Genomic DNA, 14,136 nt, shown 5'->3' on the forward strand with positions numbered 1-14,136 from the left:
ACTCAGGTAGATAAAAATGAGAGAGCTTCATTTAAATTTTGATGACGTCAGCAACCTATCCACACACAAAAAAAATTAGAACGTTGTTTTCACGTTGCCTCTATTGTGTAGAGCTTAAACTGCTGATAAAGAAAATGTATATGGTTATGTACTTTTGACAAACGGTTGCATAGATATTAGGGTTGAAGGTTTTTTGATAACGTCATCGGCCCGTCCATTCCGAAACGGATTTGGTCACACAGCTTTGGGAAACTTACCAAAAAATTGGTCCCAGGTGGTCCTTAGTTACCCACGCGGTGAGAAATCATTGACGTAGTAGATAGAAGGAGTCACTCAATACAGAATTTGGGGTCACATCGATAAAACCCACTAAAATAACACTCCTTTGACGCCCCCAAAAAGTCTGTGACGTCATCAGCATAAATTAACATACTATTATTATTTTAATTATTATTGCATGCCCAAAAATTCGATAAACTCCACCGACGACATCATGCGCAAGTTGAGTAAAAATAATTTTCTGTCCATTTAAAAATTTTCCTGATAAAAAAATTATGTATATAATAAAGGAAACATGAGTTGGTTCAAAATGCAATGCGATGTTCTTACCGTTCGATTTCGAGTGTGCGGGATACTATTACTAATTATTACAAAAAAGCCAAGGAACAATTTTCGAGAGGAACGACGCTTCACGATGAGGTCGAGTAGAAAGCACAAGAGAACTACTACAAACCGCATACAAGACGAATTTAAGAGAATTTAAGGGAATCAAAGACATATTCCCAAGACAGAAGAAGCAGGCCACAGGGATCGAAGACGTCAAACACATATTTCCGCGAACCTTAACCAACCGGCTCACGCGTGGTATCATTGATAAAATCACCCCTCAGACATGCGAGTAAGTGTTGTTTACAGTTTCAGCTGTGATATTCACAAAGGTGGAGGGAGATCATCTCCGTATTGGAAGATTAAAGGCTCCAGGTCACTATTAAGTATCGCGGACATCGAAGCTTTCATAGACGAGTGTGAGATGAAGCGTCTAGGTCTGGAGGATGGAGAGTTTTGGAGCAAAGCCTACTTGCCTGTGGTGAGAACTATAGAGACCCTAGAAGCAAATGAAGGTAAAATCATCTTCGATCATGTGCAAATCAAGATTATCTGTTAGGATGCGGACCCCTTGATCGCCTTTTTCTTATCAGTCCCGACGTGATCGCATGCTTTAACTTGCAAGGCACGGATAGTGTCATCATTCGGGTTGATACCTTCTTGGATCAGGGTGTTTTCGCGCTCGAATTTGGGCAACCACAAGTCTCTGTAGACAGCCAGCACGTTGTAGTCATTTATGCTTCGCACCTCGTTTCTGTTCAGCAGATTCTAGGTTCTGCACCAGACTTTTACCAATATTGTTCACGATAGTGCGCTTCGTGTTTGTGCCTATCAGCTCCAGATCAAACAGTCTAAAACTCCCTGGGGAGATGACATCGTTCTGCCCCATGTTAGGTACGTCAACATACAAGTCTTTTGATTTTGATTGATTGTAGATGGCGTGGTTCACCTTCCCACACTGCTTCTTCCCCTTTATCGCCAGCATCGTTCTAATCTCCGCGTACGGATCGAGCTTATTTCCGAATATGTTACTCATAGCTGCTTTATTACTAGGTAACTTTGGTTGGAATAAATGCCTATAAATCCTACTTATGAACCTGGAAACGATTTCACGTCTGAGAAAAATATCCCAGATGATGGGTCCTTCAGCAGACCTGGGGACCTTTCTGCCCAGTCTGGTACCAGCTCCACGCAAACTCAAGAAGAACGACTGATGCGTAAGCTGTTGCAGGAGAGTAGCAAATTAACTCGAGAGAAGAGCTCAAAAGGTTGAAGATCGAAGATCTCTATGAACATCTTGGCAAAGAGCTTGGGCTACGACATGTGGGAATTAGGACGATTTTAAACTACTAGGGAATCAACTCCTCTATGACGGCATAAAGATCACAAGAAAAAAAACGATGAGTTACGATTTTATAGTGCTATAAAGCAGAAACTGAGCATCTATACGTGGCAACTGTTGGCGCTGTTGCGAAATCTTACGCCATTGTTGTTGCATACATGGGTAGGAAGTGCAAAAGATCGTAAAGACGATGGCATTTGTGTGTAGACCGTAATATTTTGCATCCATACATGATCGGCTCCATCTGACAGGCAACTACTACTTGAGCCACATGTAGGCGATGATAAGACCTATTCCTGTTGTCACCAACACAGCCTTGGTATCGTCATGTTGTCCTGCTTTTTTCTACACCCGCCATTGCGCTAGTGTTAATCTTCGAATTAACGCCGATAAAGAAGTACTCCTTGCTGATGAGAATTTTGTTTGTGAAATTTAGGATGCTTCCAGTGTGAATGTTCATATCGCTTGGTATCATATAGACACCGTGGGCAACGCTAAAATCCACCTTAGACCTCGCATACTTCAACATATTATAAAATTCAGCTGGAATTAAAAACAGGTATTATCAACAGTTTTTATGATATAAATTCAATATTTTTCACTAAATCGTACAAATTTAAACAAATGAAAAATGCTCAAACTGCATGTATTATCTTATAAGCCTTATCAGAAAGCCAACAACAACTTTTTGCTAATGCTTTATACTAATCATAATATTAAATTTAAAACTTACTTTTATTTATACATTATAACATCTTTTACACACAAAAAATATTTTCTTAAAACCTTAGTTACAAAAAGAAATAAAAAGCTAATAATATCATAACCAATTGTCTTCCTAATTGTTAAATTATTCATTTTGTCACAATATAAAGAAAGAAAAGAAAAGAAGTAGTAGTGTGAAACATGGTTGCTATGGTGACATTAAACTTAGTCCTGTGATTGAGTACAAAATTGTCCTACTCCTTTTTTTCCTTTACGAAGCTTATTAGAATAAAATACAGATACATTGATAAGAGTGAGCAAACTACCGAATAATTTAACTTATTATTTTTGTTCAGGTACAGAATTATAAAAACACAGGTAATCTTATGAACTTGTAAAATGAAAATTAATATCTTTTGCATTGTTACGTGATATTTCAAGTCCAAATGCTATTAAATACATTTTTCTCAAATAAAAGACAAGAAAATCCTTCTGTTATGTGAAAGGAGCTGCAAAGTGTAATACAAAGCTTTGCTTGAAATTGCTTTCTTTAATTCCTATAAATATGCAAAATCTACCCATTTTTTTGTTGATAGCCACCATAATCATCAAAATTTAACATGTACATATCTCTATATGTGTAAGTGGTATTTTGTTTACCCTTTTGTTGCCTCAGGAAAATTATGACATGGATTTAATCTTTATAGTTAATTTTTTTTTAACCTGTTATCTAACTAGCCTCCAACAAATCAGTGCCAGAAATTCCTGCTGAAACGACTTATTTAATTGGTACTGTTTAGAGTCCCCCCTGCTAACATAAGCAAAAAAGTTAAGATGCAACCATTAATATATAAGTTTGTATGATACATTCCTTGTTCCTTGTTTTCAGAATTAATTTTTGAATTTAAAGTTAAGCACCATTTTTAAACAAGGCAAACATGCATTCACTAAACATGTACGTGTGACTTTGCAGTTTCTTTTTTATCTTTATTCTAGTTAGTATATGTAAAGCTCTAAAAGCAAATCATAATTTTTGTTTAATACTTGTGTGTTTTAGATATTGTTGCATTCTCAATCTCTTTTTGTGATAAATTCTCAATTTTTTTCTGATAAGGAATTTTTCACTTTCGAAAGTACTGGCAACCCTAAGTAGGACATATTTTAAAGCTTAAAAGATGTTTCCTGAGCTTTGGGGTCCTGTTTGTAATGCAATCAAAATTTCATTTTTTTTATTCGTAGTTGAAATCCAAGTTAGTCCCCTTTAAGCAAAATAGGTAATCCAAAAATATATGCTAAAACAATATTTTGCTCTGTTAAAGCTGATTGAAATAAACTACAGGATCACATATATATTTTAAAAACCTGGTGTTTTTATGACGTCTTAGAAAATGAGCCATTACCTTTTGTATTCTGAAAAGCTTTTTGCTTAGAACAGGTTGAAGGCATACAGAACAGTGTTACTATACATTATGTGTTAACTGTTAAAATTTTTTACCACATCCTTCAATGCATGCATATTGCATCACCTTTTGTGAATTTGTGAAATTTTGTGAAAATTAGGGACTTGCTAATAGAATTTATAAAACAAAAAAGGAAATCACTGCCTCTATAATAATAGCCATTGTCTGTTTGTTTGCGACAAGAAAATTGTCATGCTGCAGAAACACAAAATGTAATGTATAGTATAAAGGATGGGCTAACAACTATTCAGGTCTAATCATAAAGAAAAAAGATGCTGTTCTGTTGTTCACGCACAATAACTAATTTTAGAATATAGGGACATGTGGAACGTTTTCGAAACCATTTCAGGCTTATCGATCTTACTCGGGATAACCTGTACGATTTGGGTGTTTCGGCATTAGAGGATTAGGCGGACGCTAATTTTTTCACTACTATTGCAGGAAGTGAAAAAAACTTTTTGACCTTTTCGGCTGTATGTTAAAAGGTAGTGAAATATCAAAAAAAGATGGAAGCCTACGTACAAAAAGAGCAAGTAAGAGATTATGATATTCGGGTACCTGTGCAGCATTGCTGCATAAAGGCAGGATCAGTAACTGGTTATTGTCCTACCTGCCTAGAAAATTTTAGGTATCAAGGTGGGGCATACTACGAAGGTTTTGAATACCCCACGGATGATGATCTTTTACACAGGGTAGCATCAGGCGAAAAAGCATGGGGGGGCATTTGCAAGAAGCGAGATCGATGATGATCTCGAGGATGATATTGAACGCCTAGGGCTCTATATTGTTTCGGTTAAGGAGAATAAGTATGGGGCACTCTGTTACGAGCTTATCAAGGATAGGGCGTTGAATTTGTCGGATTGGGCCGATATAGAAACAATAAGCAAAATACTCAATTTTACTCTACCGAATAGACAATTGGTTAATATTGATTTGGATATTGAGCCTGATGTCATCAAAGGTATCGTTTATGGATACCCATTCTATACCGAGTTTCCTTTGCTGTATATACAAGATCCGAGTAAAGAGTTAAAGGATGAACCCTTGGACGTACTTCTGAAAATACTCTTTACCAATCCCTTACAAGCTCCGGTGGTACCTGAACATCCTCCGGAATAAGCATCAACTTTTCCGAAATAAAGCTGCGATCAAGACCGTCTTTAGGTAGCATAAAAGACGACTACCCATCACAATACGATCCAACCTGTAAGTATGTTTGCTGTAGAAAGCGTCGGTTGCGCGTCGTTTAGAGTCACTATGCTCCTCTCCGGGTTGTACAAGTACAGCCCATCCTCGGGTACGGGGTTATTTTCGGGATATTGCTGACTTTTTGCAAGTGAATAGTCTTTCGGCGATTACCTTGTTGTAAGATTCCACGAAGGCCGTGAATGTGTGGTGGTACTTGGTAGTAGCCCTCTTAATTTCAAAACCCTTGCCTTCTAGCAGTTTCGTTACATCCGATTTAAACTCGGAACCATTGTCACATTGGAAGGTTTTGGGGTAGTGTAAGGGTCCTAGTTTGTAGATGTCCTTGATCACGTCGGCGGCCTCGCCGGCTCTCTTTGTTCTTAGGGGTCTCGCTACCTTATAACGTGAAGCCACATCAATCCGCGTCACAATATACTTGTACGTATTGCCATAGAGCCGATCATGGGGCAAATATAACAGATCGAACTGATTCTTCTTGTTGGGTGTACTAATGGTAAAGTGTGGATAATCGATACGTTTTGGACCCTTGATATGCGGTAGCCATAAGATTTGCCTACTTAACCAATGAGTTACTAGCTTTTTGGAGAGGCCACTCTCCTTTGCAAGTAATTTGACGGCTCTGCGTCCGACCCACAGATGTTACGGGGTATAGCAAATTTGGCTTAGCTTTTCAGCCTCCTCTTCAGTAACAACGTGGGTTTTTGACATGTCTTTATTATACATGTTTAAAAAACGCGTTCTTACAGATATTTATAGACAATGAACCCTAGTAGGTATAAAGAGCCAAGTACGAACGTTAACTCACCATATTGCTGTTGCTTACTGGGTACATAGGAGTCCTTCAGCTGAGGGGCTTTGTTGTCAGAGGCAATATAAAATTGATACATATCGTTGTCCAAACATCTTGTCCTTGATGACATCGGCATGCCCCGCAAAATGTATTACGAATTGGAGGCGGTCATATGCATGGAAGGCATAGAAAACTCTCGTTGTGGTTGTTAACTCAGAGTTATACCGCTTTACCGAAGAATATCTGCGGACAGAAAAAAATGCTATTTACATGGTATCCCTGCGAGAGATCGGACCTAAAATTAATTGATGAAGAAACCAACCTGATAGACGATTGGGACACCATCAAGAATCAGTGGAAAAAATCCAAATATGCCTGTTTGTATATTAAGCTTGAGCACCCAAGGACATGGAGTATATTAGAATAAATTTCATCTATCAGAATATTAGAAAATCAGCTGAAAGCCTGTCACAAAGAAATGGACAGAATACCTTATCTAGAATCTCAATAGGAAGCCCTTCGGGAGGATCTAAAGGATGCATTAGAAAGGGAAAAGAATACTAAGTATTTTTTCATAACCGTCTTAATTATACGGACCCTGGTTAGGCTAATGTAAATTAAATAAATATGTCCTCAATTACATTATTTAACACATTGCCCGCTGGAGCCATCGAGACTATTCAATCCGCAAAATCAGCCTCTTTTTAAACGTTCTGATCTCGGGAAGTTTCTTGGGATTGAGAAGATTGCAGAGTCATATCGGGATATTCCCACCATCTCCCGTGATGAAATAGTGTTGGTTTCAAACCAACCCCTTGGAAAAACTAAAAATCCTCATGATGCTTTCATTACATTTAATGCTGCCCTTGAGATATTTGTGCACGTTCGAGAAAACCAAAGGCGCTTGATATCATGAAATGGCTTGCAGTAAAGGGTATCGAAAAATTACAAGAAGCCATCGAAGAACATAGTAAAGCCCTGGCAATGCTCACTGATGACCTGAACGAGAGAGAACAACAGCTTTATCTTCGAACTTTAGAAAATGCGGAGCTTCGTGATCAGTATGTACCCACAGGTTATCCATATGATAATGTGATATGTATTATTGACAAGAACAATCCTAATGAATGTGGGAAAAAGGGGCAACATCCTTACTATATCATTCGTTGTCAGCGCAGATCATTAAACGATCAGCTTCGTACACTAAGGGAGATGTATCCTAATATGATAGAAATAAATCCGATATGTGACGATCCAAACGCCGTACATACATGGAACAGGTTCAGGGATGATAATCTCGGGATAGAAAATTCATGGTGAAATCATTTCAGCTTACCCGATGACGCCACACGCGAGTTATTCGAAGGGTTGTGCGATATTGATATGGCATAATATGTATATGTTTTGTATGCTATGAACATACAAAAATCGAGAATTTTACCATTCTTTCACATACTCCGGAGGCACCTGAACATCCTCCGAGATCAGCATGAGTTCTTCAGAGGCGAAACTACGCGAGGGCCCGTCTTTTAAATAGTACAGGAGACGTGTACCAGTTACAATACGATCCAGCCTGTACGTACGCTTAGACCACCAGTGATCCGTGGCACGTCTCCGAGTTTCCCCATTCTCTTCGCCGGGTTGCAGCAGAACAAGAAAAGCCCGTCGTCAGGTAATGGTTTTCTTCTGGATATTCCTCGCTTTTCGCAAGCGGCACCTCCTCGAGCTTAATGGCTTTTGAAGCCATTATACCAATCATCGCGGTCTTGGTGTTGTTCGTGCTTTTCACGATATTATATAGGGTTTGACCCATGTTGTACTTCGTTTCATCAGTGACCAATTCCTGCGCATCTTGAAGAGTCTTTCCGCGAGTACCTTGTTGTAACTTTTAACAAAGGCGGTGAAGGTATGCCAATACTTGGTAGTAGCGCGTTTAATCTCAACACCTTGGCTCTCTAACAGCTTCGTTACGTCCGATTTAACCTCACTACCATTATCACATTGGAAGATACTCGCATATCGTAGAGGTCCGGCTTTATAAATATCCTTGAGCATCTCCGCGACCTCACTGGATTTCTTGCTACGTAACGGCCGCGCTACCTTATACCTTGAGGCCACGTCAATACCTGTGAGAATATACTTGTATTTATTATTATACAGCTTGTCATGAGGCATATAGAGTAGGTCGAATTGATGCATATGATTCAGTGTTGTAATGGTAAAATGAGGATAATTAATGCGCTTGGGGCCTTTTATATGTCTGAGCAACAAGAGCTGGCCACTCAGCCAGTGAATAACTCTCTTTTTGGAAAGACCAGAGCTCTTTGCGAGCAATTTGATGGCCTTTCTCCCGATCCAGAGATGTTCGGGCTGGTAGCATATTTGACTCAGCTTTTCAGCTTCCTCCCTGGTAATGATATGTGCTTTTGACATGTTTACTATACATATCAACGACTACAGCCATTTGTACGCTACAAACCCCAAGAGGGCCAAGGACCCTACGATGAACGTCAGCTCACCGTCCTGTTGCTGTTTCGGATAACTTAGGTGCGTTCTCGATCGTCGCGATATAGTATTGTCGCATGCCTTCGTCCAACTCTTTCAAACTTTCTCCGGCTTGACGCTTAAGCTTCCGTTGCTGATTGTACCAATCGATCTTTGCTTGTCTATCACGTACCCATTGGCTTTGAGCAGCTTGTAATTTTTCAACCGCAAGGTCATGCCGTTTGCTTTCTCGTCGCTATGTCTTGACAGTTTTGAAAACAGAAAATTTAATCCGCTGAACGCTAATGCATTTATAGCAGCACCCGCTACAAGGACGCCGATTGTTGCCGTGTTTATTCTATAGTTTATGAACCATATAATAACGCCTGGTACTGAATATCTTAATATTCCACCGAGTAAAAACGCCCATCCAGAATATTCAGCTGTGCATCCATTAAGAGATACACGTAGCAGCGTATATCCCCAGTTCCGTCAGCTTTCTTAGCCATATGGAGAGTAATGCCGTCTGACAACTTGTGTCGTTCTTCTTCATCATTATAACATTGCTGTGGAGGATACTTTTGTAGGGCAGGGTCAATCTAGGGTATCTGGACATCATAGCAGTGCTAAGGCCCTCGTTTGTCACTTTATCAAATTCGAGCGAAATGTTGATGATCTTGTACGCAGCATCAGCAGCCTTTGCCGCTGTTGACCCTGATGCTGCCGTACCAGCATCCTTGATGACTTGGTCATAGCGAGCAAAATGCAGGACGAACTGGAGCCTATCGTGCAAAGCTGCCTGATAAAAAGGTAAATCGTTAGTCAACTCAAACATTTTACCCAGGGGTATACAGAACGTATTACCATACGCCGCGGCAATCGCTTTTTCTTCATCGTTCCCCACGTGGCCGCTAGCCTTCACCATTAGAGCGGCAATGGTGCCATCATTAGGATTTATACCCTCTAAAATCAGGTTGTTGTCGCACTCAAACTTGGGTAGCCAAAGGTCCTGGTATGTTGCGAAGATATTATAGTCGGCGATGTTCTGTAATTCATTGCCATTCAGGCTTATTCGAAGGTTTTGCACCAGGGCTTTGCCGATATTAGATACTATAATGCGTTTGGTGTTTGTGCCAGTCAATTCCAAGTCAAAAAGCAACTTGATTGAGCCGGGAAAAATTATATCATTTTTATTTAGGTTGGGGACATCGACATAAAGATCTTCATTCTGATTAATCGTGGATGGTACGTGCGATATCTTGACTTTTTGCGTCTTACTTTTCATTGCCATCATCGTTTTCACCTCCCTATTGGGATCAAGCTTAGTTCCGAATATGTTAGACATCTTTATTTATAGCGGTTTTATTTGAAATAAATGGCTGATAATACAGGATACGATAACGAAGGCTTTATACCAGAGGAAGACATTCCATACGAACCTGAAGAGTTCAGCAGCGGGATCCTTCGACCCGAGGATATTCAAGCAACAAGCACTGAGCCCGCAACACCTTCACGAGGCAGCCTCACTGACACGGCAAGGCGGGAATTACTTGAATCGAAGGTTGATAGCCTCTATGAAGCCCTTAATGAGGAGCTCGGTCAACCACTCGCGAGACATTATGATGACTTTGAAATGGATGGGAACCAGCTTTTTTGCGATGGCGTATAACTCACGAAACAAAATGGTGAAATTAGGAAAGCTTCCGCGATAGTGAGGGATCTAGGCGTGGGACGATTGCGAGCTCTGGCCTTTACCGACTATACCACACCACACAAGGGTAGTAAAAAGATGGCGCAGGGACTCTTGAATAATACTGATACTATCGATGACAACCCCGTAGACATCGATATGCTCCCGCTAATCGAGAATGTACTTGATGAAACAAAGAGTCTTATGGAGGATACTTGCTTTAGCGTTGATATCACGGAACGTGAAATAAAAAAGCTTCATTTCTATGTTGGAACGCTCCAGGACGAGTTGAATAACGTGAAAAGTAAGATGATCTACTATGATGGCGAGCTTTCCAAGGCAGATGAAAAGATCAAGAGGCATGAGGCGAAGAAGACTGCGTCCGACGTATCAGAGGAGCAGCAAATTATCTGGGATGAGGAGCTCGATAAGGTCAAGGAAGATCGTGAAAAGTTAAAGGATGATCGAAAGGCGGCAATGGAAGAACATGGTTTACTATCATCCAAAATTCACAATCAGTTGAAAAATATCAAAGACAACCTCATGAAAATAGCTGCAGATGACACATCGCTAAGGGAGAAATTGACCATTTTGTTCAAAGAGCAGGGGCTCACTATCGCGAGCATCGTCTCAGCCGTGGGCGCACTGATATCAACCCTCGTATTAGCACTCACGGGTGGTGGGGCAGCAGGAGGAAGTGCTGGAGGAGGTGGTGGTAGCAAGGGGTTTGTGAGAAAGCAGCTGGAAAGACTGGAAAAGGCTGGGGCCGCATTACCAGGTATCATTGGAAGCGTGTTGTCGTTCTTTTTTAAGGTAGCCGCCCAAATCGTGGAATATATAGCGAGACATCTGTATAAAGCCTTGGCTGCAGCCGTGGGTGTCGTCGTAGCGTATGTAGGTAACAGAAGGAGTGGGAAGAGATCGTAGATTATTCTGGTAAACCACCTAACTTACCAGATGACAATCTTAATGTTTCATTCATATAAAGGTGATAAATAGCAATATCCCCACAGTGATAATGGTAGCCTTAGTTTCCTCATGAACAGCAGCTTCCTCGGAGGATGGTGGAGGGAGGGGTATAGGCTTGATATGTTGCCTCAGAGGTGTAGTGAAGGATGCCTTGACAGCTTTGGTATTCAGATTTAGCTCCACCCCCACACCTATGTTAGAGGGTGCGATTAGAACATTATTGTTACATCCCACATTCTTTCCAATACGGGGTTCCATGTTGGAAGGAAGCATGTATACGCTGGGCATTACGGCAAAATTTACCGGAGTTCGTGCGTACTGTAAAACCCTTTTTTACTCTGTTATGTTTTTACCTACATTTTCCTCACGTTGAACCATGGCCTCGAATTTCTGCAATAATATTTGCCTTGCTGTATTGTTATCGGCGTTAGAGCCAAGGATTGAGGCCTTTGCACTCGCTTGAGACTCTAGCAATAAGACAACATAGACGCGTATGCTTTCACTTAGCTTGGTCAGACCTTCTGATGTCAGACCCTGGAATGCAGGCATGATAAACTTGGCCAAGTCACCATCGAACTGCGGCGACCATCTACCGGTCGTCAACGATGACACCAGGGCTTTGAACTTGTATAAAGCGTTGGGATCTGCACCGTATTCGCGACATACCTGGGCGTATCCAGATGTGGAATAGGGATTCTCGTATTGGAAAAGCGTCCTTCGTATGGCATGGGTACCTTCATCCTCGCGAGAATACGTCTCATGTGGCAATAGACGTGAAATTTAAAAATTGAATTGACAAGGGGTACGGAGCCACTCATATGCCTAGCAGAGATCCCCAACGCCGTTGTTGCGCAATGACAAGCGAAATTCACCTGAATATTTCAGTAATCTAAGGCTTGGCCTTCCCAATTTACACTCACGGGATCATTCAACAGGTTAGTGGGAACTTTGATAGGATATTTGGTGAACTGTGGGAAGGCCAATGTGCTGAGTCGTAGACACGTAAAGGTCCTGATGCTCCAAGTTAGTTACGCCGAGAGGCCACTGACCTCTGTTCGTCTTGTACCTTGCCTTGGGATTATAGCTACATATATTCATGTTTGTTATAACAAACATGAAGCAGATATACGTTACGAATATAGAGAAACCTATAATTTTTGATGATTATCTGAGTGAAGGCATAAGGATAGCCCTGAAGCAAATTAGCATTCGACCAACATGGTTGAACCTCTACCAAGACTGTGATTTCACCATCCGGAAAGTGGGGCCTGACCAGATGGAGATTAGGATTTCAATCATAAACGGCCTGTATAGGATAGAGGATTTGGCGGCCATTGTGAACAGTCAGGCAGAGGACAAGATTAAGCTGTTTGTCCTGAAAATGAACTCTGCAGGCTACGTGTTAATGACGGGTACAAGGTGGTGATTCATCGACAACTGCAAGAGCTCTTGGGTCTACCCTACGATCCCAGTAAAAAATACTATATGAAGGGTGATTACGATTCATTCTACAAGACTGATGTATACCAGCGACTGAGGCTTGTTTGCCCTCAGTTAGATGAGGATGATTGCTTGCTGGATGGTAAAAAATCAAAAATTCTAGCCATGCTTTCCACCAAAGTGCACTAAATTAGTCGCGCAAGGTCAAGACGAGGCGAGGGCTAAGTTGTTAAAAAACTTGCAGTCTGCACAATATGTAAGAAATACCTAGAGGCACCACCTAAATATTTATAATTTTAATGTTTTGTATAAAACATTAAATTACACCAAGCACTTTACCGGCATCTTTATCGATCATTCTGGATGTTGATGCATGTCAAATGACATGGTAAGCGACGAGCCATCAATATAGCGCGAGGCACCATTGCTATATAAACTCTTTGGTGTTCGGATCAATAACGATGATACCCTACTGTCATTTTTATAACCAATGACAAAGCGCTCATCCTTGCCTTTGTTGGCTTGGATGGGATCGCTTAGTATAATGTTCTCAATTTGAACCTCCCTATGCTTAGTACTGTTGGTTCTCTGTAAAAATCTCTTGTCTCTACGGAGTTATTGCAAACTTTGAACATTTTATTATAATAACTAGGGCCCAACTAAGATTTTTACAAGGACATATTCCACCGTTGTACGTTATATGTATGTAGAAACAGGACCAGCAAAATAGTTTGTCGTTTACAAGGAACCTCCGTCCACATTTCTCACATCTGTCGTAGTCATCCAGAGTAATCTTGCATTCATTGCTCAATCATGCTTTATTTCTTGTAACCATGGCTCTGAAACGATCCGGAACATACTCGAACAGACCCGGATTGCGCTGGACTACCCCTATACACATATCCAAGTTCTTAAAATAGTACGGAACATACACGAATACTATTGGATCCTTTTCAACCGCTGAATTGCACATATCACGAGTCTTTAAATAGTCTGGTACATACTGGGGCATCCATGGGTTGAAATTCACATTCCTATTACAGATCTCTTGGTAGTGATCCATTATTTATTTTGAGATATTCAGATTCGGAGGACGGTTGAAATAATTAGGGAATTTCCCTTTACTCGTATTCTGTATAATATGAGTATATATTATTATTATATGATTTCATATGATTTTGTGTTGGTTATTGGTATGTATATATTATTTTGCGGGAATATTTTAGGGAATTTCCCTTTGGTCGACGTCGTCTGCGCCAGAACGAACATTTCTCTATCTCTAGAGGTTTAACAGAATCGTGAATGCTATCAACGAACAGGAGCGTGCCCAGTTGGTTGCTAAGGGCAGGGAGAAGGGGAAAGACGAAATTTTAAAAAAGCTTTAATCTGTGCAATATGCAAGCACTATGTAGAGTCTCCACGTGAATATAGGCCTTAATTT

Source organism: Hydractinia symbiolongicarpus, chromosome 4, assembly GCF_029227915.1.
Source record: "Hydractinia symbiolongicarpus strain clone_291-10 chromosome 4, HSymV2.1, whole genome shotgun sequence".
NCBI classification, from domain to species: Eukaryota; Metazoa; Cnidaria; class Hydrozoa; order Anthoathecata; family Hydractiniidae; genus Hydractinia; species Hydractinia symbiolongicarpus.